This window comes from Caretta caretta, chromosome 6 (genome assembly GCF_965140235.1).
Source record: "Caretta caretta isolate rCarCar2 chromosome 6, rCarCar1.hap1, whole genome shotgun sequence".
NCBI classification, from domain to species: Eukaryota; Metazoa; Chordata; order Testudines; family Cheloniidae; genus Caretta; species Caretta caretta.
The window spans coordinates 12350732-12378666 of record NC_134211.1 but is presented as its reverse complement, the minus strand read 5'-3'; the positions used below and the strand labels follow the sequence as shown (position 1 = coordinate 12378666).

Genomic DNA, 27935 nt, shown 5'->3' with positions numbered 1-27935 from the left:
TTTGCCTCTATCCAGCCTATACAGAGAACACCCTTATGTTTTCCCTCCCCACCCCCTGCCAGCCGCCATGATTATGGCCTTAGCCATGGCTCCCTTGACCTCCTTGTTCCTCAGGCTGTAGATCAGGGATTCAGCATGGGGGTCACCACTGTGTAGAAGACAGAAGCCATTTTGTCCTGACCTGGGGAGTGGGCAGACCTGGGCCACATGTACATGAAGATGGCCGTCCTGTAGAACAGGGCCACAGCCATCAGATCAGAGGCACAGGTGGAGAAGGCCTTCCGCTGGCCCTGGGGGGAGTGGATCCTCAGAACAGTAGCGACAATGCACACATAGGTGTCCAGGATGAAGGAGAACGGGATGAGCAGGGTGCTTCCCCGCTGAAGATAACAGTCTCATTGTAGCTGGTGTCGGCACAGACCAGCTGCATCACTGTCAGCATCTTGCAGAAGAAGTGGTCTATCTGGTTCACAGAAAGGCACCGACAGGCTGAAGACAGGCACAATGGAGAGCGATAAGCTAACCATCCAGGAGCAAGCCACCAAGGCGATGCAGGCCCTGCGGCTCATGACCGCCATGTAGCCCAATGGGAGGCACACCGCCATGTAGTAGTCATAGGCCATGACAGCCAGCAGCAGGCACTCATTAATTCTGCAGGACAGCGCCACCTACATCTGTCCCGTGCAGCCAGGGTAGGAGATGGCCCTGTGCCCAGACATCAGGCTGTGCAGTATGCCCGGGATGATGCTGGAAGCATAGCAAATATTCAGGAAGGAGAAGTTGCTGAGGAAGAAGTACATGGGTGTGTGGAGGTGCGAAGTGAGGTGGATCAGCCCAGTGATCCCCATGTTGCCAGGCAGGTGACCAGGTAGGAAGCAAGAAACAGAGCGAGGAGCATGGCCTGCACTGTGGGCCCGCTGGAAAGGCCCAGCAGGATAAACTCAGTCACTAGTGTTTCGTACCCCTTTCTCATGCTGCCGGTGGCCTGCTGCCTGTGTGGAGGAAAGGGAAAGATGGAGAAACACTCTCAGGGCCCTGTGTTGCTGCTAGAATCCACCCCTTGCTCTCCACAATCTGAGCTCCCAAGTGGAAACAAAACATTGTCCATGCTTGTGAGGCAGGGACATCTTGTTGCCAATTGGCAGACAGTATAAAGTTTTACAAGGATACTCTGGGTCAGACATATGGGTATTAAGTGGCAAATGAGGTCTCTGCTGAGAGACAGTATTCCACTGATCATCATGAGCATTGTGATCTTATTGACATAAACTGGGACCGTATAGATCATTGTTGCAACCAGGGCCATATAGTGACACCAAATATTGTAGAAAGGATGTCATGTGAGGTATCTATGGAGAGGTTATGATTTGCTGGTTATGATTATGCTATCTGTATGTGTGTATCATTTTTGTAGTTGAAGTTATGAATATGGGCTATGTACTTGTATCTCAAAAGTATTTGATTCCAAGTAGCCTCAGTGAAGCATTTGGTCAGCTTCTTGAGAAAGGACTATTCTCAGTAAGTGTCCAATCAAGAAACACTTAACTGACAATGGACTTTGGGAGATGCCAATCCACATCTGAGCTTTCCTGGGAACGTTCAAACTAAACAATGGCATTGGCCTGTAAAGAACTGAGTCATGCATGGACATGTGGTATGCCCATGGACTCCAGGCTCCATCTTGTTGCTGTGATTTCCACAGTAAGAAGGGAGGGATGTCCTTCCATGGGCAGAGAATATAAAAGGCCCTGAAAAGCCCTCCATCTTGTCTTCAATCTTGCTTCTGACCTCTGGTGAAACCTTGCTACAAACTGAAGCTCTGAACAACGGACTGAATGACCCATCCCAGCTGTGGATGTACTCCAGAGACTTAATTTGAGTCTGCAGTTTATTCCATCACTGCTACAAGCCTGAACCAAGAACTTTGCCATTACTGTATTTAATTGATTCCATTTAACCAATTTTAACTCTCATCTATATTTCTTTCTTTTTATGAATAAACCTTTAGATTTTAGATTCTGAAGGATTGGCAACAATGTGATTTGTGGGTAAGATCTGATTTGTATATTGACCTGGGTCTGGGGCTTGGTTCTTTGGGATTGGGAGAACCTTTTTTCTTTTACTGGGATATTGGTTTTCATAACCATCCGTCTCCATAACGAATGGCACTGGTGATGATACTGGGAAACTGGAGTGTCTAAGGGAATTGCTTGTGTGACTTAAGGTTAGCCAGTGGGATGAGACCAAAATCCTCTCTATTTGGCTAGTTTGGTATGCCTTAGAAGTAAAGGAAACCCAGCCTTGGGCTGTAACTTCCCTGCTCTAAGCAATTTGTCCTGAATTGATACTCTCAGAAGTGTCCCACCAAAGGCAACATCATTACATGCATTGTGGACTGTTTGTATGGATAATGTTTAAGGAATATGTGTCTGTGCTGAAAATTAGGTTCTCAAGGTCTGTGAGTTAATTCAGGTCACCAGAAGATGGTAAACCTGCTTCTGTCAAGTAGGAGGGGACACTTTTCTCCCCTTGGTGTGTATTGTGTACGGACTGAGCCGAATGCTAATCAAGAGATGGTGCAGTCGATAAGAAAGAGGCACACAGGAAAAAACAACCAGCGCGAGGTGTCCGGTTTACGAATAAAGGCAATGGATTGGGGGGTGTAACTAGGGCACGGAGAGACACCCAGGATCTTTACCACTGAGGGGGCAAGCTGACAGTGTGACTTGCCTCATGAAGAGACAATCACAGCCAGGTCTGGCTGTGAAACACTGGAAGGATTTGGGGTGAGCTTTTGCTCTATAAGATAGGCAGTAATGAGTTCAGTCAATCTAGGGTCTAGAATGAGTGTTATTTTAATTTTATATTGTAATTGTTTCTTTCCAGTACTTCTAGCTGCTTTTATTAGAATCTCTGTACTGTGTAAAATAAACTCTTACTTGATGTCACTATAAACGTATCTCAGCGCTGTGTCTGAAGTGTGGGGGTGAGCTGAAGTGGAACTGGGACTGGGAACTGGAACTGGTGTGCTTCTTTGGGTTCTGTAAGTTCTGCAAGGGGCCAATGGAACAGGGGCTGGAAGCTCTAGGGAGAGGCTGGGAGGGTTGGAGTGTGCTGATCACTGCTCTGTAGAGAGAGCAGGGCCAGTGTAGACCTGGAGAGCAGTGTGTGTGTTTTCTGTGGCCAGTGGAGTTGGGAAGCTGATATGGACCCCGCTCGCTCACGCCATGGGCAGATGGTAGTAAAGTGCCTGACCGGCCTGGGTTCCCCAGGCAAAGATGACTGGTGCCTGCCAACAGTGGGAAGGCAGAGTGAGGGCACGTGGCTTCAGCAGTGTTACTGAGCATGCTCCATCCATGTGAGCATGCTCAGTAGCAGTCAAGCAGCAGATCTTTGGGGAGACACGTGACCCTGCATGCCCCCCACACACATCATCTCTGTCTCCGGGGAAGGATCACACCACTTTTCGTCAGTCAATCTCACAGCAGTTGACACAGGAAGTTGGTATCATTCTGATGTGAAGTGTCACTACACTGATGTCACTTGGCCGACTTGATCAGTTTTTGAAACAAAGATGGGAATGGAAAACGAAAGGGCTGAAACGTGCTTGGCTTGGCTAGCTGGCAAGTAATGTGAGATGGGCCAAGTATCTCCAAAGGAGTAAATGCCAGGGACACACAGGATTTATTGGGGGGGTGATTTAATTGGGGATTGGTCCTGCTTTTGAGCAGGGGATTGGACTAGATGACCTCCTGAGGTCCCTTCCAACCCTGATATTCTATGATTCTATGAAACAACTAAAAGAAAGAGGATGAAATTAAGAAAGGGAGAAATTTAAGCTGGAAATTAGGAACCATTCCCTAACTGTGATATCTATTAGAGAGCTAAATTGTCAGTGGAATTCTTGTCGCTTGGCCCACTGAAAGCCAAATACCAGACTCAGGCCTGGAGAATAGGCTCACAAGGATCGATCCCACATGGGTGGGAACAGGAAAAGGCCAATGGATTTCTCTGATTTCTGTGGTGCACTCGACATGAAGCCCAGCCACGTGGGCTGTAAGTGCTTTTCCCCAGCTGATAAAGAGCAGGAGGAATCGAAGCATTGCTCATGCTGGTAGAATCAGACATGATCTCTGCTCTGATCAGGAAGTGGGCTTGCTCATGTCTAGGGAAATGGTCTCTGTCCCATCTGGTTCACTTGCAAAGCATGTGAAGCAAAGCAGCTGCAATGGAACCAGGAGAGGGCAAAAGAGCTATTGCCCTCATCTCAGGCTGGCTGCTCAGCTGGTGTACATGAGCCCAGCTCCACTGGAATCACCAGAGCTGCTCCCATTTACACTGTGGGAGCTGGATGCAAATTAGATGTAAGATGTGGCAGCTAGAAAAAGCTACTGCTGCTTTACATGGCCTCCTGTTACTGGGCAAGCTGCGGCAGCCGTGCTCTCTGGGGCTCGGGTGAGAGACAGCCCCGTGCAGGCTGTCCTGGGAATGTCCTTGCCAAAGCTTCCTTGGCCAGTTGTCCGCAGTGTTGTTGTAGCTGCATGTTGGTCCCAGGATATGAGAGAGGCAAGGTGGGTGAGGACATGTCTTGTCAAGTTGTGTCCTTTTAACTTCTTACAGTGCCCGGAGCTGGATGGAAACAGCCTCTGACTCATGGTCACTGTAACACAACAGGGACATGTGACTAGGTTACCTGGTGCTGCATCTTGGGATACCAGTGTTTTTCCACTGGCTGCGTGGGAACCAAGCTTTGAGACAAAGGGCGCCCGCCATATGCAAAAGATACTTAAGGTAGGGGAGTGACATCATCGTGTTTCTCCACTGACTCCCCACCCAAGAAGACTCCTGGAAACACTGGAGGAACAAAGACTGAACTGGGGGAAGTGCTGGACCCAGGCTAACGGGATTTTTTAGCCTGTGAATGAAACGCCTGGAAATACCAAGCTGTAAATTAGTTCAGCTGGCCCCTTAAAAATCTGCAGCTTGCTGGTATCATCATTTAGGGTGAAAGAAATCTGACGAGGTTCAACAAGGACAAGTGCAGAGTCCTGCACTTAGGACGGAAGAATCCCATGCACCGCTACAGACGAGGGACCGAATGGCTCGGTAGCAGTTCGGCAGGAAAGGACCTAGGGGTTACAGTGGACGAGAAGCTGGATATGAGTCAACAGTGTGCCCTTGTTGCCTAGAAGGCCAATGGCATTTTGGGATGTATATGTAGGGGCATTGCCAGCAGATCAAGAGACGTGATCGTTCCCCTCTATTCGACATTGGTGAGGCCTCATCTGGAGTACTGTGTCCAGTTTTGGGCACACTACAAGAAGGATGTGGAAAAATTGGAGAGAGTCCAGTGGAGGGCAACAAAAATGATTAGGGGACTGGAACACATGACTTATGAGGAGAGGCTGAGGGAACTGGGATTGTTTAGTCTGCGGAAGAGAAGAATGAGGGGGGATTTGATAGCTGCTTTCAACTACCTGAAAGGGGGTTCCAAAGAGGATGGATCTGGACTGTTCTCAGTGGTAGCTGATCACAGAACAAGGAGTAATGGTCTCAAGTTGCAGTGCAGGAGGTTTAGGTTGGATATTAGGAAAAACTTTTTCTCTCGGAGGGTGGTGAAACACTGGAATGCGTTACCTAGGGAGGTGGTGGAATCTCCTTCCTTAGATATTTTTAAGGTCAGGCTTGACAAAGCCCTGGCTGGGATGATTTAGTTGGGGATTGGTCCTGCTTTGAGCAGGGGGTTGGACTAGATGACCTCCTGAGGTCCCTTCCAACCCTGATATTCTATGATTCTATGATCTCCTATTCATATCTGATCTATGTAGTATATTAAGCTTAGTTTGCGTATTTTGTTTATTTGCTAGGTAATCTGCTTTGATCTGTTTGCTATCCCTTATAATAATTTAAAATCTATCTTTTGTAGTTAATAAATTTGTTTTTGCTTTGTCTAAAACCATTGTGTGTGGGAGTCATAACTTGGGGCAGAAAGCTGTTGTATATTTCCTCTCCACATTGAGGGAGGGAGCAAATTTAATGAGCTTATGCTGGACAGTTCTCTGTGCAGCGCAAGATGGTATAATATTGGGTTTATACCCCAGAGGGGGGTGTACTTGAGTAGCTGGGAAGTTCTTTCCCTGAAGCCTCCCCATGCAGAACTAATCACAGCGTCTGCATGTAACTGCAGTTGGGTGTGTCCCTACCTGTATGTGTGCTGGTTAAAGAGCAGGCTGGAGCCTGGGAGAGGGCTTGGCAGGCTGGTCACAGCAGTACAGTGTAAAGGGAGCCCAAGCTGGTGGGTCCGGGGGCTCAGTGGTACCCAATTCCAGGCGGCAGCCCAGGGGTCACCCATCACAGACCTATCAGCTATGAACTTCTCTAGTTCTTTTTTGAACCCAGTTATACTTTTGGCCTTCACAACATCCCATGGCAACAAGTACCACAGGTTAATTGCATGGTGGGTGAAGTACGTCCTCTTGTTTATATTAAACACATTAATTTCATTGGGTGACCCCTGCTTTTTGTATTGTGGGAAAGGATACATAACGCTCCCCTATTCCCTTTTTCCACCCCAGTCGTGATTTTATAGCCCTCAATCCTCTCCCCAATTAATCATCTCTCTTCTAAGCTGAACAGCCCTAATCTTTTTAGTCTTGTTGTACGGAAGCTGTTCCCTGCTCTTGATTGTCTTTATTGCCCTTCTCAAAACCTTTTCCAGTTCCATCATATCCTTTTTGAAATGGGGGTGACCAGAACTGGACACAATGTTCAAATAGCTGTGTAGACAATGCTTTGAAGCTGCAGCTCAGGTTCTCAAAGCTCAACCCCTCCCGAATCTTCAGTTCCTGAGCTCCAGCCTGAGCCATATCTTCAAAGAACTATCTACACAGTAATTTTCAGAGCATTCGCACAATTTTTCACTTGCTGACTGTCACCTTGGGCTGGGAGGCTCGCTGCTGCAGGCTGTGTAGGCGTAGGGTTCAAAAAAGAACTAGATATGTTTATGGAGGATAGGTCCATCAATGGCTATTAGCCAGGATGGGCAGGGATGGTGTCCTTAGCCTCTGTTTGCCAGAAGCTGGGAATGGGTGACAGGGGATGGATCACTTGATGATAACCTGTTCTGTTCATTCCCTCTGGGGCACCTGGCATTGGCCACTGTTGAAAGGCAGAATACTGAGATAGATGGGTCTTCGGTTTCACATGGTATGGTCGTTCTTATATTCCTATGTGTACCCTTAGTGCTAGAAGAAGAGGAAGAGACAGAAGTTCAGATGGGTGCTATATTACATCTAAATAAATCAAGTTGAAGGCAATTCATGGACGGAAAAGAAAAATAATACACCAGGATTGATGTAAAAGGGGAGATTAGAAGAACCAAAGATATGATGATTGCTTGGTCAAGAAAATTCTACAGTCAACCATGATAACGACCTACAGATATCTGAAGACTCCAAGCACAGAGTGAGGAATGTCTGAGAGTGGTACAATTAGGGCCAATGGGATATATATGAGCAAAAGGAAATTTGGGCTAACTAACAGGAGCTGCTGCTTGCCAGTAAGATCTGTTAGACTGCAGGATAGTTTCTCATTCAAAGTGATGGAAGCACCATCACCTGGTTTGGGCAGAGCACCGGAGATTCAGGCCAATCTGGTATAACTTAGCCTAACTCCATGGACAGAAAAGGGACCACACTAATTGTCCCCAGGGGCAGATTGAGCCTTCGCCATAAGTCGGCTTGGAAGGATTCCATTTGGATTGGTAAGTGTCGGTAAACATCGATTTCCCTGTACACACACAAACCCACAAAACAATATTTCCATCAGTAATCATCAACATTTACAGATAGGCAAAGTAAGAAAAATGCTGCTTGAGAACTTAGAGCTTGACTTAAGGGTATTGACTTGGTATATTTTGACACATGATGTTGACATTGTGTTTGAATGGTCAGAAAGCTTTAACTTTTTGAATCTCAACATCTACTACCATTAAATAATTATTGCTTGGCCAACCCATTGTCTGAGAGCCCGCCGTGATTTCCCATAACTGTGAATATTTAAATCAATAAAAATGGTGGGGGAGGATTTAAAACTCATAATTTTGTGCAACTGTGAAAATTTAAATTGACAAAAATTAGAAAAAATGCTTACAAATAAACATTGATATTATCTGTTAGGATATAGATATTCAGGCCTGTCTGTAAAGGCCTATACTCTAAGAATGTAGGTATATGTTTATCATTTAGCTAGTAATAGAGGTATACAAGAAAGAATCTGTGTAAGGGCCTTCTCTCACTGTGACAGTCTGAGGCCCTGTTCTTAGGCTAAGGCCTTTGGCTAAGCAGCAGAGGCAGCCATAGCTGGGAAGCGACTGGTCACATCCTCACATTCCAAACTAGTCAATATGGGGCTGTTAGGAAGGTGATCCTATCTATCACCTCCAGAGAAAGGGAAGAGCCTAGAAGATGTAAAAGGAAATTTAGGTTGATAGTTTTCTGTCTGGTAAGAACTCACTTATCAATAGACACAGCTGGGAAACCCTTATGTCTTTATAGATGTAGTTGTGAAATCCTCACTTCTGTATTGTTTTGTCATTATAGTTCCCACTTTACTCTTGTTTATTGGCATGGTCTCTGTCTGGTTCTGTGATTGTTTCTGTCTGCTGTATAATTAATTTTGCTGGGTGTAAACTAATTAAGGTGGTGGGATATAATTGGTTAGCTAATCATGTTACAATATGTTAGGATTGGTTAGTTAAATTTTAGTAGAATGATTTGTTAAGGTATAGCTAAGAATATTACTATATAAATTAGGGGCAAACAGGAAGTAAGTTGGGATTTGAAAATAAGGAAAAAGGAACTTGGATTTAAGCTTGCTGGAAGTTCACCCCAATAAACATTGAATTGTTTGCACCTTCGGACTTTGGGTATTGTTGCTCTCTGTTCATGTGAGAAGGACCAGGGAAGTGGGAGAGTGAAGGAATAAGCTCTCTAACATTATCCATCAAAATTATTTTAAAAAATTGAATTCTGCCAAGATGAACTGTAAGATACAGCTCTGCAATTGCCAAGGGGAGACAAGGTGTGATCTAATTCATCTTCTGCCGCTCTCATTTCTGCAAGATTGTGCAACAGGTCAGGGGAAACAGCCACAGAAATCAGGTTTCAGAGTAACAGCCATGTTAGTCTGTCTTTGCAAAAAGAAAAGGAGTACTTGTGGCACCTTAGAGACTAACCAATCTATTGGAACATGAGCTTTCGTGAATGTTATTTAGGGTTTATGAATGTTATTCAGGGGACACCATCACAGGGCCTAATAACATCAGCCACACTATCAGAGGCTCGTTCACCTGCACATCCACCAATGTGATATACGCATTCATGTGCCAGCAATGCCCCTCTGCCATTTACATTGGTCAAACTGGACAGTCTCTACGTAAAAGAATAAATGGACACAAATCAGATGTCAAGAATTATAACATTCATAAACCAGTTGGAGAACACTTCAATCTCTCTGGTCACGCAATCACTGACATGAAGGTCACTATCTTACAACAAAAAAACTTCAAATCCAGACGCCAGCGAGAAACTGCTGAATTGGAATTCATTTGCAAATTGGATACTATTAATTTAGGCTTAAATAGAGACTGGGAGTGGCTAAGTCATTATGCAAGGTAGCCTATTTCCCTTTGCTTTTTCCTACCCCCCCTCCCCGAGACGTTCTGGTTAAACTTGGATTTAAACTTGGAGAGTGGTCAGTTTGGATGAGCTATTGCCAGCAGGAGAGTGAGTTTATGTGTGTGTGTGTGTGTGTGTGTGTGTGTTCCCCGGGAAAGTGTGTGTGTGTGTGGGGGGGAAAGCCTGGATCTGTGCTGGAAATGACCCACCTTGATTATCATGCACATTGTAGGGAGAGTGGTCACTTTGGATAAGCTATTACCAGCAGGAGATTGAGTTTGTGTGTGTGGTTTTTGGAGGGGGTGAGGGGGTGAGAGAACCTGGATTTGTGCAGGAAATGGCCCACCTTGATTATCATACACATTGTGAAGAGAGTGGTCACTTTGGATGAGCTATTACCAGCAGGAGAGTGAGTTTGTGTGTGGGGGCGGGGGGGCGGAGGGTGAGAAAACCTGTATTTGTGCTGGAAATGGCCCAACTTAATGATCACTTTAGATAAGCTATTACCAGCAGGAGAGTGAGTTTGTGTGTGTGTGTGTGTGGGGGGGGGCGGAGGGTGAGAAAACCTGGATTTGTGCTGGAAATGGCCCAACTTGATGATCACTTTAGATAAGCTATTACCAGCAGGACAGTGGGATGGGAGGGGGTATTGTTTCATGGTCTCTGTGTGTATATAATGTCTACTGCAGTTTCCACGGTATGCATCCGATGAAGTGAGCTGTAGCTCACGAAAGCTCATGCTCAAATAAATTGGTTAGTCTCTAAAGTGCCACAAGTACTCCTTTTCTTCTAGCCACAGAAATGATACACACCAGAAGGAAAAGGCAAAGTCCAAACCAACAGAGAAATCATATCAGACATTGTCAGACTGGGTACGTTTCATCCAGAGCATCATTTGCTATGGGACAAGGGGTGTTGCCTCCCCAATGTTGGTTTGTCCCCACAACTTTTTGTAGGTCTATATGCTCTACTTCACCCTTCAAAAAAAAAACCAACTTTGCAGAATAGACTATAAATCATATATCATGTTCTAGATCCTGATGAACCTTTGCCTTGCACCCACAGAATCGTTTTGAAAGGATGCCCCTGCTTTCATCCTTGGGCCAACTCCTCAGCTGTAAATTGGTGTAGCCCTGTGGATTTGATCCACTGGCTCCTACCTAATGGGAAGGGATCTTGAAATGTTATCACTGGGGGAAGGAAAAGTGACTTCAGGCAGTCGCTGTTGTCCTATAGCCTGGCCACCCTGTACCATGGAAAGTGCCTCCTTGTGGTGTCTAACACTTACATTTCAGAAGGGATCCTTTTCAGAGGTTGAATCTCTCCTCTTTGAGGTGCCTGGATGAGACAGGGGTGGTCATAAACCCTCACAATGGCTGTGTCCCAGCAGCATTTTAGGACTGTTCTGGGGCACAAACAGCCCCCATGGGACCATGTCCCACGGGCCCAATTAAAATGAAGCCTAAGCCTGAAATAACCAACAGGCACTCATGTTACTGTTATTAGTGTCATCTCCCCATGGAGACCTACCCACCCAAGTCATTTCACACCCACCTGCCAAAAAGCTGTGGTATGGTAACACGCAGTTTAGCAGGTGGTTAGAGGTATTGGACTAATGGTGGTAAAGCACTGTGTAAGTGTAAAACATGGGCACGTTTGGAGCTCTTTACCCACTGCATCTGGTTGGAAATTGAAAGGCTGGACAGGAAAGACTCTAGAATCCCCTTCTGAATTCCCCTGACCCACCCAACTCCACCAACTCAGCTGGGAACCAATGCCTTCAATGTTCTACGCGTAGCTTATGTATGATGCACTAGACAAGAGGGAGCCCATGGGGTGGGGGATGGGGGTGTTTTACAAAGACAGGGTTGACATAGTTAATAAATAACAACAGCATTAGTGAAATGAAGCAGACTGACAGCATCTAGCAACATGGCTCATCCTGAGCACCATGATGAGAGCTGATTTAAAAATGGGATTTCTTCTTTGTGGAAAATTTTGGCTTCCTGTCAAAAAAACAAGAATTTCTCCAATGGGGGGGGGGGGGTGGTGTTAAGAAAAACATGAAAGTTAAAACAGAGCCACCACTTTTCATGATACGTCTCATTTAAATGAACACCTAGACTTTTGATTAAAAAGAAAATGAAAGTTTTGATGGAATTTTTTTGTTCACTCCTAGTCATGACCCTCATCAGGGGATCACAAATGAGCGTTGAGGGTTATGACCATTCTCATATTGCTGAATGGGATGCAGGTCCCGGCAAGATGCGAGGAGGGCCTGGAAGTTGAAAAGATTGAGAACCCCTAAACTAGAGCATGAAAAGCAGAAATGCAAGGTTCACACCCCACATACCTGCCAATGTGCCACAGTCCTGCCCTGGAGGGTAAAGATGGTGAAAAAGTTTTAATCAAAACTGTTTTCCATCAAAAAATGCCTATTATTTAAGTAGCCCAACCTAGGGCTGGATGGGAACATGTGCTCTAAAGGTGAAGGGCTTCATATTTCATCCTTCTAGCTGTGTAAGCCAGTAGCCAGTCATAGAATCATAGAATCATAGAATATCAGGGTTGGAAGGGACCCCAGAAGGTCATCTAGTCCAACCCCCTGCTTGAAGCAGGACCAATTCCCAGTTAAATCATCCCAGCCAGGGCTTTGTCAAGCCTGACCTTAAAAACCTCTAAGGAAGGAGATTCTACCACCTCCCTAGGTAACGCATTCCAGTGTTTCACCACCCTCTTAGTGAAAAAGTTTTTCCTAATATCCAATCTAAACCTCCCCCACTGCAACTTGAGACCATTACTCCTCGTTCTGTCAGTCCCTAGGACCTGGAGCTGGAAGAGAGCTGTATACCCCAAATCTCATGATTTTCAAGCCAGTCGCATCAGTTTTTGAAGCCTGACTCATGATTTTTGAACATTCCAGTTTGACAACGCTGAAAGTCCTTAGAGAAGGCTACATTTGGGATCAGTCCTGAGAGTCTCAGCCCCTGCCTTGCCCCTCTCTGTTCCTGAGAGGGGGGGATCCTGGTCTTGTTTCCAAATGTGCTGAGCATCCATTGGCTTCATTGGGAGTTGAGGGCACAATGAGGTGGTGGTATGCAAATGAACTGGACAGAAAGGCTGAGGTTGGCTGGGGGGGCCTCCAATGTCACAATGCCACCATTCAGCAATGAGCTGGCTTTGGCCACATGGTCACAGAGCCATGGCGCAGGGTACCCAGGGGATATTGATACCTCCAGCTGCCAGCAGGAGTTGGACTTGATCCCAGGCTAGATCAGGCTGCAGCTGCATCTTAATTCCCAAGAGCCTCTGGTGTGTGTGCAGATGCCAAAGTGGAGGTGGAAGCACAAGTGCTGGAGCCCCTTCTGGGGGCCCTAGAGTCTGACCTGCTGCTTGGGAGAAAGGAGAGGAAGTACTTTCATAGTTAGGCTGGAATTGGAGGGGAAGGGATGAGAGCAGAAGGAAGTGGTCTCTCTTTCACCAGCCTGGTGGGAGAGAAAATGGTGGAACGGACCAGTGTACAATCCAATCTAATCTAATCTGACATACACATTATCATCTATCATCTATCTATCTATATGTGATGGAACACACCCCTGAATTCACACTCTAAACACTATTGTAATGATCTTTGTGCACGGTATGCCTTGTAAATTATCATTTGAAAACTCATAATTTTCTGGTCAGCATGGTCCTGATTAAAATATGTGTGGCAAAATTGTATGTAAGTTATAAGATTTCCCTGTCTGGTGTCATCAACATATGTTCCAAACCTCACAGCTCTGCCCAAGCAGAAGTCAACAAATAGGTCTGTCCTAAACAAAGGGATGTGGGCTTGCCTTAATTTGCATTTAAGCAGTAAACGGGGTCATCAAGACGTAAGGGAAAACAAAGGAAGTTCAAACAGGTGAAAAGAACCAGCAGGAAACTATCCCCATAGTCTCTTCGGGGGGGATAGCTCAGTGGTTTGAGCATTGGCCTGCTAAACCCAGGGTTGTGAGTTCAATCCTTGAGGGGGCCATTTAGGGATCTGGGGCAAAAATTGGGGATTGGTCCTGCTTCCAGCAGGGGGTTGGACTAGATGATCTCCTGAGGTCCCTTCCAACCCTAACCTTCTATGAATCTTTGGCAGCTGGCTCTCAGCTGGAAATGTTTTTTAAGAAGGGGACTGGATCTATAAAAAGGAGGGGCAAAACCCCATGACACCTCTCTCTCTGCCCCTGCCTGCCTCATTCTCTGCACCTGAAAGGACTCTGGGGGAGGGGTCCTGACCTGAGAGTTTGGTGAGTAATCTGCTGGAGCATGTGGTGAGAAAGTTTGCTTTGCAACTAAGAAAGTTTCTCAAGTAGATACTAGTAAGCAGTTTATTTTTCTGTGACCATTTCTGAATGTTATGCCTCATTACTTGTACTTGCTTAAAATCTGTCTCTTTATAGTTAATAGGCTTGTTTTATTGTTTTATCTGATCCGGTGTGTTTAAGTGTCTGGGTAACTCTATTTAAGATAATAAAATGGCATATTATTCCCTTAGAGGAATAACAGACTTTACATATTTGTACTGGCCAGGTGAGGGCTGGGCAGTACAGGACATACATTTCTGGGGTGTGTTGGGGTTACCCTGCCATATAACCCAGGCTGGTCAGAGCCAGGGTATAGCTGGCAGGCTGCAGTTACACATGAACACTCAGGGTGTGGCTGGCTTGCATGCTGGAAGGCTGTTTGTGAGCACCCCAAGTGGGAGTTACTTTAGCAAGGTATTGTAAGACACCCAAAGTTGCACGGTAGGGATGACACAGCCCCCCACTAGTCTGGATTGTACCGTATGTCACACTATCCCCATACAATCAATCTCTCTCTCTCTCTCTCTCTCTCTCTCTCTCTCTCTCATCAAGCTATTTTCTGACTACACCCATCCCTCCATCCCAATCTCTAATCCATCTTCCCTTTTTTCCATCCTTAGGTCTAAACCATCCATCTGTCCCTCTTTTTGTATAACTAATCTAATCCATCTATCTAATCTGAATTCTACTCCAATATCTCATTCCTTTATCTAATCTCTAAACTCACCTCTAGTCTCCTTGCCACCTGCTTGTCACCTCCTTGCCTCCTGCTGCTCTACCATCTAATCTCTGATCTAATCTAATCTACGGTTTACTTTATTTTAGGGAGATATTAATGACCAAAGGGTGGAGGCCAACAGGATCTCCCCATTATAATGGTGTGAGGGTGTTTGTGTAGGACAAGTATTAGTTGTGGAGGTCTGTGAAGGGGTGGAATAGGCCCAGTGGCCCCCTGCTGGACGCCTCAGTGTCCTGCCACATCCATCCCAGGAAAAGAGTAGTAGAGGAGTCCTCCAAGCTACATAGACAGGCTGTCGGGGATGCAGCCAATCAGGGGGTTGCAGGCTATAAAGGAGGAGCTGCAATGCAAACTAGAGTCAGTTGCTGCTTAGAGCCTGAGGAGTGAAACTGGTGCTCCTAGCAGACTGAAGGACTGCAGCACCATGGACAGCTCAGTGCTGGCAGGGATGGGGGAGTGAGGAAGAGCTCCTGGTTGGCTGCTGGGACTGAACACAGAAGAGCCCTGAGGTAAGGGTGAAGCACTGGTAAAGGCTGGGGCCACGGTGAAGTGGCCCAGGAACTGAAAGCAGTTTAGTTAAAGGGACACGGCAGCACAAGGCTGCTATTCTTAGGGTCCCTGGGCTGGGACCCCTCCATAAACCACTGGGTAAGTGGCCTGCAATTGGACAGCAATAAACCCCCAGAAGGGGATCTGAATTGTTAAGAGGCCCAGGTGGATAGCTGGGTCCAGAACAGACCAGAGTGGGTGAAGAGTTTCTAGGGAGGAAGCCCTGGGACACAGTCCCCTACTAGGGCCAGGAGCACTTAAAGACTTTGTTGATCTAATGCCGCAGAAAGGGTCTGTTTGAGTTCTGTACAGACAGTGACTCAGCCAGAGGGCTGAGTCACTAGAAACAGCCAGAGAAACTTGCAGAAGGAGTCACCACAGACTGAAAGACACAGACACACACCCAAACAATGGGGTGCTTGCAAAAGGTGGGTGCCACCCCATTGCAAGGTCTCAATCACAGCCAGGCTTCCTCTGGGATATGGGCTAGCAGGGCTGGAGTGTGAATGCGTTGGGTGCTAAATCCTTGACATGAACGCATTACATTGGGTGAGAGGTAGTGGAGGAGATGGGATGATTTTTTTTGGCTGCTTAGGTGGGTGGATAGAGGTAGATTGGGAAAGGATCATTTTCATCCCTATGTCCTGGAGTCTTCAAACTCGTCTTGCCCTGAAGGGTGAGGGCCACTGGATAATATGTCAATTCTATAGTAACTGTAGACAAACCAGGTCGAAACGACATAAGAATATGCTTGGATCCAAGCGATATGAATAAAGGGATATGAACAGAACATTTTCAATTGCCAAGAGTAGAAGAAATCACCAGCAAGTTGGCAAAAGCTGGAACTTTCACTGTCTTAGAGGCTACTAATGGATTTAGGCAAATATAGCTGGATGACCAAAGTTCTAGACTCTGTATGTTCAGCACACCATTTGGAAGATACAGGTTCGCCAGATTTCCTTCTGATATCTGTGAAGCTCCTGAAGGGTACTGAAGCATGATCCAAGGTGCTGAATGTTATGTAGATGACATCCTGCTGTAAGGAAATTCCAGATGCGAACAGGATGAAAGGCTCAAAAGAGTTCTAGACAGGTGTCATGACAGGACCCTGCAACTGAACAAGAACAAATGCAAATTGGCTCGGACAGAGAGAAAATAATTGTGGCGTCACACAAGTATCAGCGGGAACAGAGACCTCTGCCCAGAGGCTCTGCTCTGGCGAAGGTCCCTCATTCAGAATATCCCTATGGGTTGAACTTCTTCCATTATTCCATAAAGAACCACATCCAGGTGATGGGGCATCTGTAGGGAAATGCAGAAGATGAGCTGAATGTACAGCCTTCACTTCATCTCCCAAGACCATGCTACAGGGGCTGGGGCATGACGAGATATCTCTGCTGCATGGGCTAGCAGCCCAGGGCCTCTCTCCAAGGGAGATGGTAAATGATGGTTCCTAAATATTTGTATTTTTAATTCTTTCAATTGTCTCCCCTTCCTCTGCCGTGTGTGGGTATGTTCAATAAATGTGTAAAGGAGTTTTTGCTCTTCTGGTGGTGCCCAGAAACCACAGCCAAGTTCCTAACTAATGCGGCATTAGTAGCCACCCTAAAGGGTGAGATGATGTCAGCCCCATCAGCAGTGTTTGGAACTATTCCTTGGCACAGAAGAGACACACATACAAAATGTCTCCAGAGAACTCGGGCGAGCCAACAAAAGAGAGGAAACAACAAATTGTATCTTTCTAGGGTGCTCCAGGGCTTGGACAGCAAGTCCACATGGATGTGACACCTCCACCCATGTGGATTTATGTGACCCAAGGACCTCTTGATGCCAACAGGTGGAGGGTATATGGGGCACAGGGATCCCACTGGTTCACCAAAAGGGATCATGTAAGGTCTCTGCTGAAAGCTTGTCACATTGGTCGTCATAACCATTGTGAGACGTATGTATGGAAAATATGTAAGGAGTAACGTATATCTACTCAAAATTATGTTCTCTAGGTTTGTAGTTAAAGACAGGTCGCCCAAAGGTAACATACCTTGAATCAAACATCTCCAGATGGGGGATGGGAGACACTTACTCACTGGTGGACCATTTTGAGTCATACATTAGAAGTGTAGTAGCATGCTGAGTTAAATGCTAATGAAGAACTGAAGGAAACTTTAGAAAGAAATTAACAGCAGGGTGGGAAGCCTATTTTCAGGTAAACACCACAGGTCTGTTCTGGTACATTTGGAGAGGCAGAGAGACACCCTGTCTTCCTTCTGTCAGTAAAGACAAGCTGCCAGCAGGCTTGATCTTATGAAAGTGGGATCTCAGCCCGCTTGGTTGAAAATGCTGGGAAAAGGATGTGAACTAAGCTATGGGAGACTGGGGAATGTCTTGTAAGCTAAATTTAGTCTTAGAAAGCAGGTCATGATTTTGTTAACAAAATTCTTATTTGCTATTACTTGAATCTCTGTTCTTTGATAATACTTACTCTTGTTTTTACTATATCACTATATCTAAGTGCTGAGTGGGGATCCTGAGTTGAATCTGACAAGCTGGTGTATCCTATTCCTTGGGAAATAGTGAATCTAAGCATTCTGGGCGTGTTCATTGGAACAGGGGCTGAGCAGAGGGACACTCGGAGGATGGTGTCTGCCTATTGCCCAGCTGCGCAGAATCAGCGAGGCCTGTGGAAGCCTGGAAGGCAGTGCTTGTGTTGCCACAAACTGGTGGAATTGGGGAGCTGGTTCACAGCCAGCACAAACAAGGCTTCCTTGCTGCGTTCCCTCTAAGGTGCACACCTGGGTGGCCATGCAAGAGGGCATCAAGGGCTGTGCAACTAATTAGTGGAGCCGCCAGGTGCGGTTCCACTAATTAGGTGCCTGGACCCTGGAGAGAAGGCACATGTAGGAAGGTGAGCTGGGCGGGAGAATAGAGATAGGGGGTAGGTGGGGGGCAGTGGGGTGAGGTGGGGGGGGAGTTTGGGCACACAGGGCTGCGGCGACCAGGGAGAGACTCCCCTCTCTCCCAGCCCCAGCTCTGCAGTGACCGGGGACAGATGCCTCTCCTGCAGCCCCAGTTGGGCTGCGGCAGCCAGGGACTCGGGGAGAGAAGTGCTTTGTTGAATCAACCTTCCTGAATACGCCTTACTGCGTAACTTTCTGCTTCAATCACATAAACCCTTAGAAAGCTGGCTTCTTCTGCAACTGACATTCACAGCCATGTATTTGCTTTCCTGCTTCCTTCCTCACGGTCTCTATGCAGGGCCACCCTTAGGCATATGCAGCATACAGGACTGCGTAGGGCACCTGAAAATTTGGTTTCAGAGTAACAGCCGTGTTAGTCTGTATTCGCAAAAAAGAAAAGGAGTACTTGTGGCACCTTAGTTGTTAATTGGTTAGTCTCTAAGGTGCCGCAAGTACTCCTTTTCTTTTTGCGAAAATTTGGGGCACCCCGGGTCTTACTGTCCACCATCCCGCATCTTCCTATCCCTGTTCTGACCCTTCCTGCAGGCTCCCACAGCTAGCTGCTGCAGCCTGGTGACTCTTACTCCAGAGGGGATCTAGTAACTAAAAAGTGAGAGAGCCTTCCAGTCTGCCAGACCTACTAGCACAACACTGAAACTGTTAAAGAGCCATTCAAGTGGTAATGAAGCCATTTAACAGCCATTTGCCAACCCCTAGGTATATACTGTCAGTTTCTGAATTTACTGACTAAAACAGTTGTGCATTACTGTAATATTTACTCAGAACATGTTAATCTACAGACCTTCATTTAAAATTAGCTTTAAAAATATTTCATTAGAAGATTGCTGAAGATTATAAAATCACATCTCTAAAAAATCCTTGCATAGATTTTCAGATCCACAATTTGAGTATTTATCCTTAGCCTTAAATGCTTGGATCTTCAGACATACAGTTTTTTAAATAAATCTTTCAAAAGACCACTCGTATCTAAAATACACATTTTAATTACTATAGTACAAAAAAACTTGCTTCCAAGGTCTTCCTGTCCTTTCTGTCCATTCCTTTTTCCCTTCACCCCCCCTGTTGAAGAGAGGCTAGCCCTTAAAGTGACAACACCCCTTTCCTTCCAGATAGCCGGACAAACGAGTTTCCCTTTCTTTACTTCTGACTATTTGATGAACTAGTTTTAAGAGAACCCTCCAGCAAAATCAGTACCTTCGTAAGATATAAAATCCTTTGTTATGCCTAAAATCTTTGGAAACATATTTTATGAAGTTGGTGAAATTTCATAAACATGTCTATTGTTATGGAGATCACATCAAGTAAATTAGTGTTCCCTTTTTCTAAAATCAATGAACATTGTTATGAACACACTAAACCTCTGTGACTGATTAATTTAAAAGAATGTCTTTGTTTTAGTGAGTTAAATATGTAGTAATCTGGAATGGTTACTTTATGAAGGCTTAAGAGTACATTTAATATATAAAATCATCTTAGAAATATTGATTAAGAAAATGTAAAACAGAGAAGAGCTGCATCATATATTCCTTAATATTTAATGTTGTATTCAGCAGGGCAGCTGACTTGCCCTTACTACAAAGTTTTTGCAAATAAATCTCTGACAAACTTCAGGGTTTATCAAAATACCTGTGACTGACATTTTTTTCCCTAAATTTAGTGCTTTTAATTAGATACCTTCTGCATGTTCAGTCTTCACCTTCTGGCATGCAGTGGAAAACATGCTCCATTTTCTTTTGCAAAAAACACTCTTCTGCAATTTCTTTCTAATGTCATTTGCTTCATTTGGGTTCAGGGATTTGGCTGGAAGGGGGTGAACAGGGAAGGGGAGGGAAGAGAGGAGGGAGACTGGGGAGGGGCAGGGCCTGGCCAGAGTGGGGGTGGGGTCTGGGGCAGAGCAGGGGTGGAGTATGGGCGGGGCCACAGGAAGAAGAGGTGGGCTGGGGAGTTAGCCTCCCCAAGCAGCAGCTTCACCCACCGCCCATGACAGCAAGTAAGGGCGGATTGGCTCCCGCACACCCAGCAAGCGCTGCAGAGTCCTTAGGCAGGGGCCGTATTTACAGAGCCAAATGGGCCGGTGCTGCGCATTCTGTGAGAGGGAGAGGGTACGGGGCTCTCTGCGGGGAACTGACTTTCTGCCACCGTGAGGTGGGCCGGGCGGCTCGGTATTCTTTGCTGCCTCATCCCTTTCCCCTCCGCCCCCCAGGCTGCGAGCTCAGGCTGCCATCGAGCATAGGGGCACCAGTTTAATAATACTGTTTAGGGCCCCATAAATCCTAAGGATGGCCCTGTCTCCATGTCTTTTTTTTTTCCCCCACACAAAGCAGAGTTCATTGGATTTCCTGTACTTCTTCTCCGGCTGTTACCCTTAAAGTGACAGAGCCTGACAGCAATCAGGACCTCCCTCAAAATGAGGAAAGCAGTAGGGACAGGAGCAATTACAGGCAGCCGAGGTCTTCTCTGAGAAAGAGGCATTAGGGCTCTGACAGAGAAGGCATGCAGCAGCTTCTGAGCTGCTTACCAACCCCTTGCACTCCTCAGGCTGTTCCTCCCATCCTCTTTGATTTGTCCAGAGATGCCTCTCCACCCCAGTTGGGCTGTGGCAGCAGGGGAGAGATGCCTCTCCCCAAACAAATTCTAAAAGCTAATGGAAATCACTTGTCTGGATTCACTTGTCTTGTTTGGGGAGAGGTATTAGAAAGATCTGGCTTTAATTAAAAAGAAAAGGAGTACTTGTGGCACCTTAGAGACTAACCAATTTATTTGAGCATGAGCTTTCGTGAGCTACAGCTCACTTCATCGGATGCATACCGTGGAAACTGCAGAAGACATTATATACACACAGATACCATGAAACAATACCTCCTCCCACCCCACTGTCCTGCTGGTAATAGCTTATCTAAAGTGATCATCAAGTTGGGCCATTTATGAAACCTGGCTTTAATTGTTTCCATCTGGTATAGTTCTGACTCTTCAGAGTACTCCCATTGATTCATAAGTAGCAAGCAGTTCTAGGTTTTTATCGCTAGGTGTTTTGTACAGCTTATTTGCAAGCTCTCTGAAGCAGGGCTCTGTCTGCAAACTCCAAAGCCATGTGTTAATGTGCTCTGTTTACTTAAGGGGCTTGTAAAAACTTAATGAGCCAACTCTGAGTTTTTTGAGTTGATAACACACACAATGTGAAACCAAGATAATTTTGCCTCTTTCTACAGGGCTCTGTTGCACTTGCACAGCCTGGGTCCTAAACACTCATTTAAAATACCCATAATAATACCCACTTGACGTTTTACTTCCCTTTGTATTTTCAGTGTTGTCACTTGTTTGTGGTTTTTTTGCTGTCTGTGTTGCTTTATTATTTATTTTTACTGTTCTATGTGTGTGAAGTATTAATCAAATTAAGAGTTGACACTGAAATTGTATAAGTCTGAGGGTATGTCTACACTATGGAATAAGGTCGAATTTATAGAAGTCGGTTTTTTAGAAATTGGTTTTATATATTCGAGTGTGTGTGTCCCCACAGAAAATGCTCTAAGTGCATTAACTCGATGGAGTGCTTCCACAGTACCGAGGCTAGAGTTGACTTCCGGAGTGTTGCACTGTGGGTAGCTATCCCACAGTTCCCACAGTCTCCGCTGCCCATTGGAATTCTGGATTGAGATCCCAATGCCTGATGGGGCTAAAACATTGTCGCGGGTGGTTCTGGGTACATATCGTCAGGCCCCCCTTCCCTCCCTCCCTCCCTCCCTCCCTCCATGAAAGCAAGGGCAGACAATCATTTCGTGCCTTTTTTCCTGAGTTACCTGTGCAGATGCCATACCACAACAAGCATGGAGCCCGCTCAGGTAACCGTCACCGTATGTCTCCTGGGTGCTGGCAGACGCGGTACTGCATTGCTACACAGTAGCAGCAACCCATTGCCTTCTGGCAGCAGACGGTACAGTATGACTGGTAGCCGTCATCGTCATGTCCGAGGTGCTCCTGGCCATGTCAGCCACGAGTGCCTGGGCAGACATGGGCGCAGGGGCCAAATTTGGAGTGACTTGACCAGGTCATTCTCTTTAGTCCTGCAGTCAGTCCTATTGAACCATCTTATGGTGAGCAGGCAGGCGATACGGATTGCTAGCAGTCCTATTGCATCATCTTCTGCCGAGCAGCCATGAGATGTGGATGGCATGCAGTCCTTCTGCACCGTCTGCTGCCAGCCAAAGATGTAAAAGATAGATGGAGTGGATCAAAACAAGAAATAGACCAGATTTGTTTTGTACTCATTTGCCTCCTCCCCTGTCTAGGGGACTCATTCCTCTAGGTCACACTGCAGTCACTCACAGAGAAGGTGCAGCGAGGTAAATCTAGCCATGTATCAATCAGAGGCCAGACTAACCTCCTTGTTCCAATAAGAACAATAACTTAGGTGCACCATTTCTTATTGGAATCCTCCGTGAAGTCCTGCCTGAAATACTCCTTGATGTAAAGCCACCCCCTTTGTTGATTTTAGCTCCCTGAAGCCAACCCTGTAAGCCGTGTCGTCAGTCGCCCCTTCCTCCGTCAGAGCAACGGCAGACAATCGTTCCGCGTCTTTTTTCTGTGCGGACGCCATACCAAGGCAAGCATGGAGGCTGCTCAGTTCACTTTGGCAATTAGGAGCACATTAAACACCACATGCATTATCCAGCAGTATACGCAGCTCCAGAACCTGGCAGAGCAATACCAGGCGAGGAGGCGACGTCAGCACGGTCACGTGAATGATCAGGACATGGACACAGATTTCTCTGAAAGCATGGGCCCTGCCAATGCATGCATCATGGTGCTAATGGGGCAGGTTCATGCTGTGGAACGCCGATTCTGGGCTCGGGAAACAAGCACAGACTGATGGGACCGCATAGTGTTGCAGGTCTGGGACGATTCCCAGTGGCTGCGAAACTTTCGCATGCGTAAGGGCACTTTCATGGAACTTTGTGACTTGCTTTCCCCTGCCCTGAAGCGCATGAATACCAAGATGAGAGCAGCCCTCACAGTTGAGAAGTGAGTGGCGATAGCCCTGTGGAAGCGTGCAACGCCAGACAGCTACCGGTCAGTTGGGAATCAATTTGGAGTGGGCAAATCTACTGTGGGGGCTGCTGTGATGCAAGTAGCCCACGCAATCAAAGATCTGCTGATATCAAGGGTAGTGAACCTGGGAAATGTGCAGGTCATAGTGGATGGCTTTGCTGCAATGGGATTCCCTAACTGTGGTGGAGCCATAGACGGAACCCATATCCCTATCTTGGCACCGGAGCACCAAGCCGCCAAGTACATAAACCGCAAGGGGTACTTTTCAATAGTGCTGCAAGCTCTGGTGGATCACAAGGGATGTTTCACCAACATCAACGTGGGATGGCCAGGAAAGGTATATGATGCTCGCATCTTCAGGAACTATGGTCTGTTTCAAAAGCTGCAGGAAGGGACTTTATTCCCAGACCAGAAAATAACTGTTGGGGATGTTGAAATGCCTATAGTTCTCCTTGGGGACCCATCCTACCCCTTAATGCCATGGCTCATGAAGCCGTACACAGGCAGCCTGGACAGTAGTCAGGAGCTGTTCAACTACAGGCTGAGCAAGTGCAGAATGGTGGTAGAATGTGCATTTGGATGTTTAAAGGCACGCTGGCGCAGTTTACTGACTCGCTTTGACCTCAGCGAAACCAATATTCCCACTGTTATTACTGCTTGCTGTGTGCTCCACAATATCTGTGAGAGTAAGGGGGAGACGTTTATGGCGGGGTGGGAGGTTGAGGTAAATCGCCTGGCTGCTGGTTACGCGCAGCCAGACACCAGGGCGGTTAGAAGAGCACAGGAGGGCACGGTAAGCATGAGAGAAGCTTTGAAAACCAGTTTCATGACTGGCCAGGCTACGGTGTGAAAGTTCTGTTTGTTTCTCCTTGATGAAACCCCCCGCCCCTTAGTTCACTCTACTTCCCTGTAAGCTAACCACCCACCCCTCCTCCCTTCGATCACCGCTTGCAGAGGCAATAAAGTCCTTGTTGCTTCACATTCATGCATTCTTTATTCATTCATCACACAAATAGGGGGATGACTACCAAGGTAGCCCAGGAGGGGTGGTGGAGGAGGGAAGGAGAATGCCACACAGCACTTTAAAAGTTTACAACTTTAAAATTTATTGAATGCCAGCCTTCTTTTTTTTGGGCAATCCTCTGTGGCGGAGTGGCTGGTTGTCTGGTGGCCCCCCACCGCGTTCTTGGGCGTCTGGGTGTGGAGGCTATGGAACTTGGGGAGGAGGGCGGTTGGTTACACAGGGGCTGTAGTGGCAGTCTGTGCTCCAGCTGCCTTTGCTGCAGCTCAACCATACACTGGAGCATACTGGTTTGGTCCTCCAGCAGCCTCAGCATTGAATCCTGCCTCCTCTCATCACGCTGCCGCCACATTTGAGCTTCAGCCCTGTCTTCAGCCCACCACCTCTCCTCCCGGGCATTTTGTGCTTTCCTGCACTCTGATATTATTTACCTCCACGCATTCGTCTGTGCTCTGTCAGTGTGGGAGGACAGCATGAGCTCGGAGAACATTTCATCTCGAGTATGTTTTTTTTTCTTTCTAATCTTCACTAGCCTCTGGGAAGGAGAAGATTCTGTGATCCTTGAAACACATGCAGCTGGTGGAGAAAAAAAAAGGGACAGCGGTATTTAAAAAGACACATTTTATAAAACAATGGCTACACTCTTTCAGGGTAAACCTTGCTGTTAACATTACATACATAACACATGTGCTTTCGTTACAAGGTCGCATTTTGCCTCCCCCCATTGCGTGGCTACCCCCCCAACCCTCCCCCCTTCCCGTGGCTAACAGCGGGGAACATTTCTGTTTAGCCACAGGCAAACAGCACAGCAGGAACGGGCTCCTCTGAGTGTCCCCTGAAGAAAAGCACTCTATTTCAACCAGGTGACCATGAATGGTGGAAACGTGATAAGTAGATGCGGTCCAACTGGGAGTGGCGCGACCGATGGGCCTCCACCCGGACAAATGTGAACGTCGAGACATCGTCCGGGTGGTGGTCGCACCAGACGTCCACCAGGGAGTGATGGTCGACTATCTCCCGAAGAACGTCCGCGGCGGCCGGGCACTGCTTGATCCCCGAGCGGTCCCTTTCCTCGAGTGTAGCATTAAACTCCCCGCGCAGGACCAGGCACTCGTGAGGATCTAAGGTGCCGAGGAAGGCGGACTCCTGCTGAAAGAAATACAGCAGCTCCGGGCCCAATGGCGGGGCATAGATGTTGAGAAGATTGACCACGAGCCCCTCCATACAGACCCGGAGGTGCAGCAGGGGGCCCGGCACAGCCTCGGCGACCCCCAAGACCTCGGGCCATAGGTCGGGGGAGAACAGGGTCGCCTCTCCAGCCATATGAACTATGAGATGGCTAAAGTAGACCCTGTCCCCCCATTCCAGCCGCCAGCTATCTTCGGCGGCCGGGTCCGTATGGGTCTCCTGCAGGAAAACCACAAAGTACCTCCCCTCCTGAAGGAAGGAGAGCACCTGGCACCTGCGGAGACCCATCCTACAGCCCTGGGTGTTCAACGTTGCAATGGTGAGAGGTGCCATGAGGAGGGCTGGGGGGGATCCTCACCGGCAGGGATGCTCGTGGTTCCCAACGGGCCGTGCAACAATCCGTGACCTACCCCGTAGGTGAGCAAGGAGTCACAGAAGAGGCAGACCCGCTGGTAGGCCACGGCGGCCTGCTTCCCAGTCCTTTTACCCTCCCCCATGAGGGCCCTCGTGGCCCGGAGGATTTAATGGAAGTCCCCCATCGCTGGAGAGCGAGCTGCACCTTGTTACGGGAGCCCCGGACATCCTCAAGGAACTCCCGCAGCTCCTCTCACAGCGTATGGGGGGCTGGGGTCACTAGTCCCCGCCTTTCCTCCAGAGGGACCACTGACACAGCCCCGTGGCCCACCGAAACGGGCAGGCAAGGGGCGGATCCCTGATGTGGTGCTCGATGGGCTGGTGCCACGCAGCCCCCCTCAAACCATGGCTCGATTGGGGGCAGTGGAGGGAAGATAGCAGCCCCTGGTGAGTCGGGACTGGGAAATACAGAGGCCGATCCCTGGGGGCTATCCTCTAGGAGCGAGGAGATGACGGCCCCAGGGGCGGCAATGATATCACAGGAGGTGGAGGCGACAGGGATGGGGTTGACATCGGGGGCAGGGCAGGGATCCAGAATAAGCAGGGCAGGGGTCGGGTGCAGAGCCAGGGAGAGGGGCAAAGCAGGATCCTGGGCCCCAGTAGCCAGGCCACTGGGAAATGGCCCCTCTCAATAGAGCTCAGGGAGCTGGGGTCGCGGAAGGGGGCCCTCCGTGACTCTGGGCTCCGGCATCACAGCCAGTATAGTAGCCATGGCATCTTCAGTGGGGTCCCTGCCCGGGAAGGAGGTCGGTCGCCCCACGCCCATGAGGGACAGCCCGTGGGTCTCGGGTGCCAGCTGCATGGCACCGGCGGTCACCTCAGTGGCCGACAGCAGGGTGCCACCCGCAGCTGTGCAGATGGAGGAGCCCAGGGAACCCTTAGCAGTGGGAGCAGAAGCAGCGATTACGGGGAGGGAGCATGGAGAAGGCGGGGCTGGGGTGAGGTCGCTCAGATCGAGGCCCGCTGGCAGAGGGTCGTCCTCCCCCTGAGTGACCGGGGTCAGACCCAGGGCCTCGATCTCCTCGTAGATGGAGGGGAGCTCTCCTTCCACCACCCCGGAGGTCTCCCCGGCAGTGCCCGAAGCGACGCTCGCCCCGGTGATCACAGGGGCTCCGGATGGTAATGGGGCAGGAGGGGCTCCATCGGGGGCCTTGGAGGGAAGGGACTCCAATGGAGGGACGGTACTGCACTCCCGTGCTGCCACATTTTCCCCAGCCGGTACTGGGGGATGGCACACGCCTGCAGGCAAGGCAGAGGGCTCGGCATCGGTCTTCCGGGGGGCTTCCGCATCGGTGGAAAGCTGCAAAGGCGGGGCTCTCCCACTCATCTGGGCGTGCTAGGGGGGAGCGCCCCTTGGGCTGAGTGGGAAGAGTGGTGGACTGAGTAGGAGGAGGGGCGGCTTCAGGCTCCGGGAAGACAGGGCACCGGCGGCACCGGATGCCTCTCCTTGCCGGGCCAAGGGGCAGTCCCTCCGGACGTGCCCCATTGCCCAGCAGAGGTAGCACCGGGTCTCCCCCGTGGAATAATGCACCCGGTAATGGGCCCCCTGGTAGGGGATCAAAAATGACCCCTCAAGCGCATCTCCATCACACGCTGCCGGCGGCAGTTGAAGCTGCACTTGCCAGCGGAACGAGAGGACGTGACGGAGGGCGGGGTCCTTGCAGCCCAGGGAAAGAGGGCTCAGGACAGAAATAGGCTTCCCCAGGGTCGAAAGGGTGGGTAATAGAGCGGCATTGGGAAGGAAGGGAGGAACAGAGGTCAGGACCAGGCGGACACCCAGATCGTCCAGCGGCTCCAGGGGGACGAACACGCCCCTCACCGCCAGGCCCTTCTCCACCACCTCCTGGGCGGTGGCCTCCAATGCCAGGAAGAAGACCACCTTCCCGTACATTTTGGAGGCCGCCACAATGGCTGTGGGCCCCATCACCCTCGCCAATGCCCACACGTAGGTCTCCATGTGGGGTGAGGTGGGCACCAGGAGGCAAC

At 48.3% G+C, this 27935-nt stretch overlaps 1 pseudogene; it reads right to left on the bottom strand.

The window, feature by feature from the left end:
- Window positions 1-33: 33 nt before the first annotated feature.
- LOC125637894 (olfactory receptor 8U3-like) lies at window positions 34-26032 on the bottom strand (annotated as a pseudogene).
- Between the last annotated feature and the right edge of the window lie 1903 nt (window positions 26033-27935).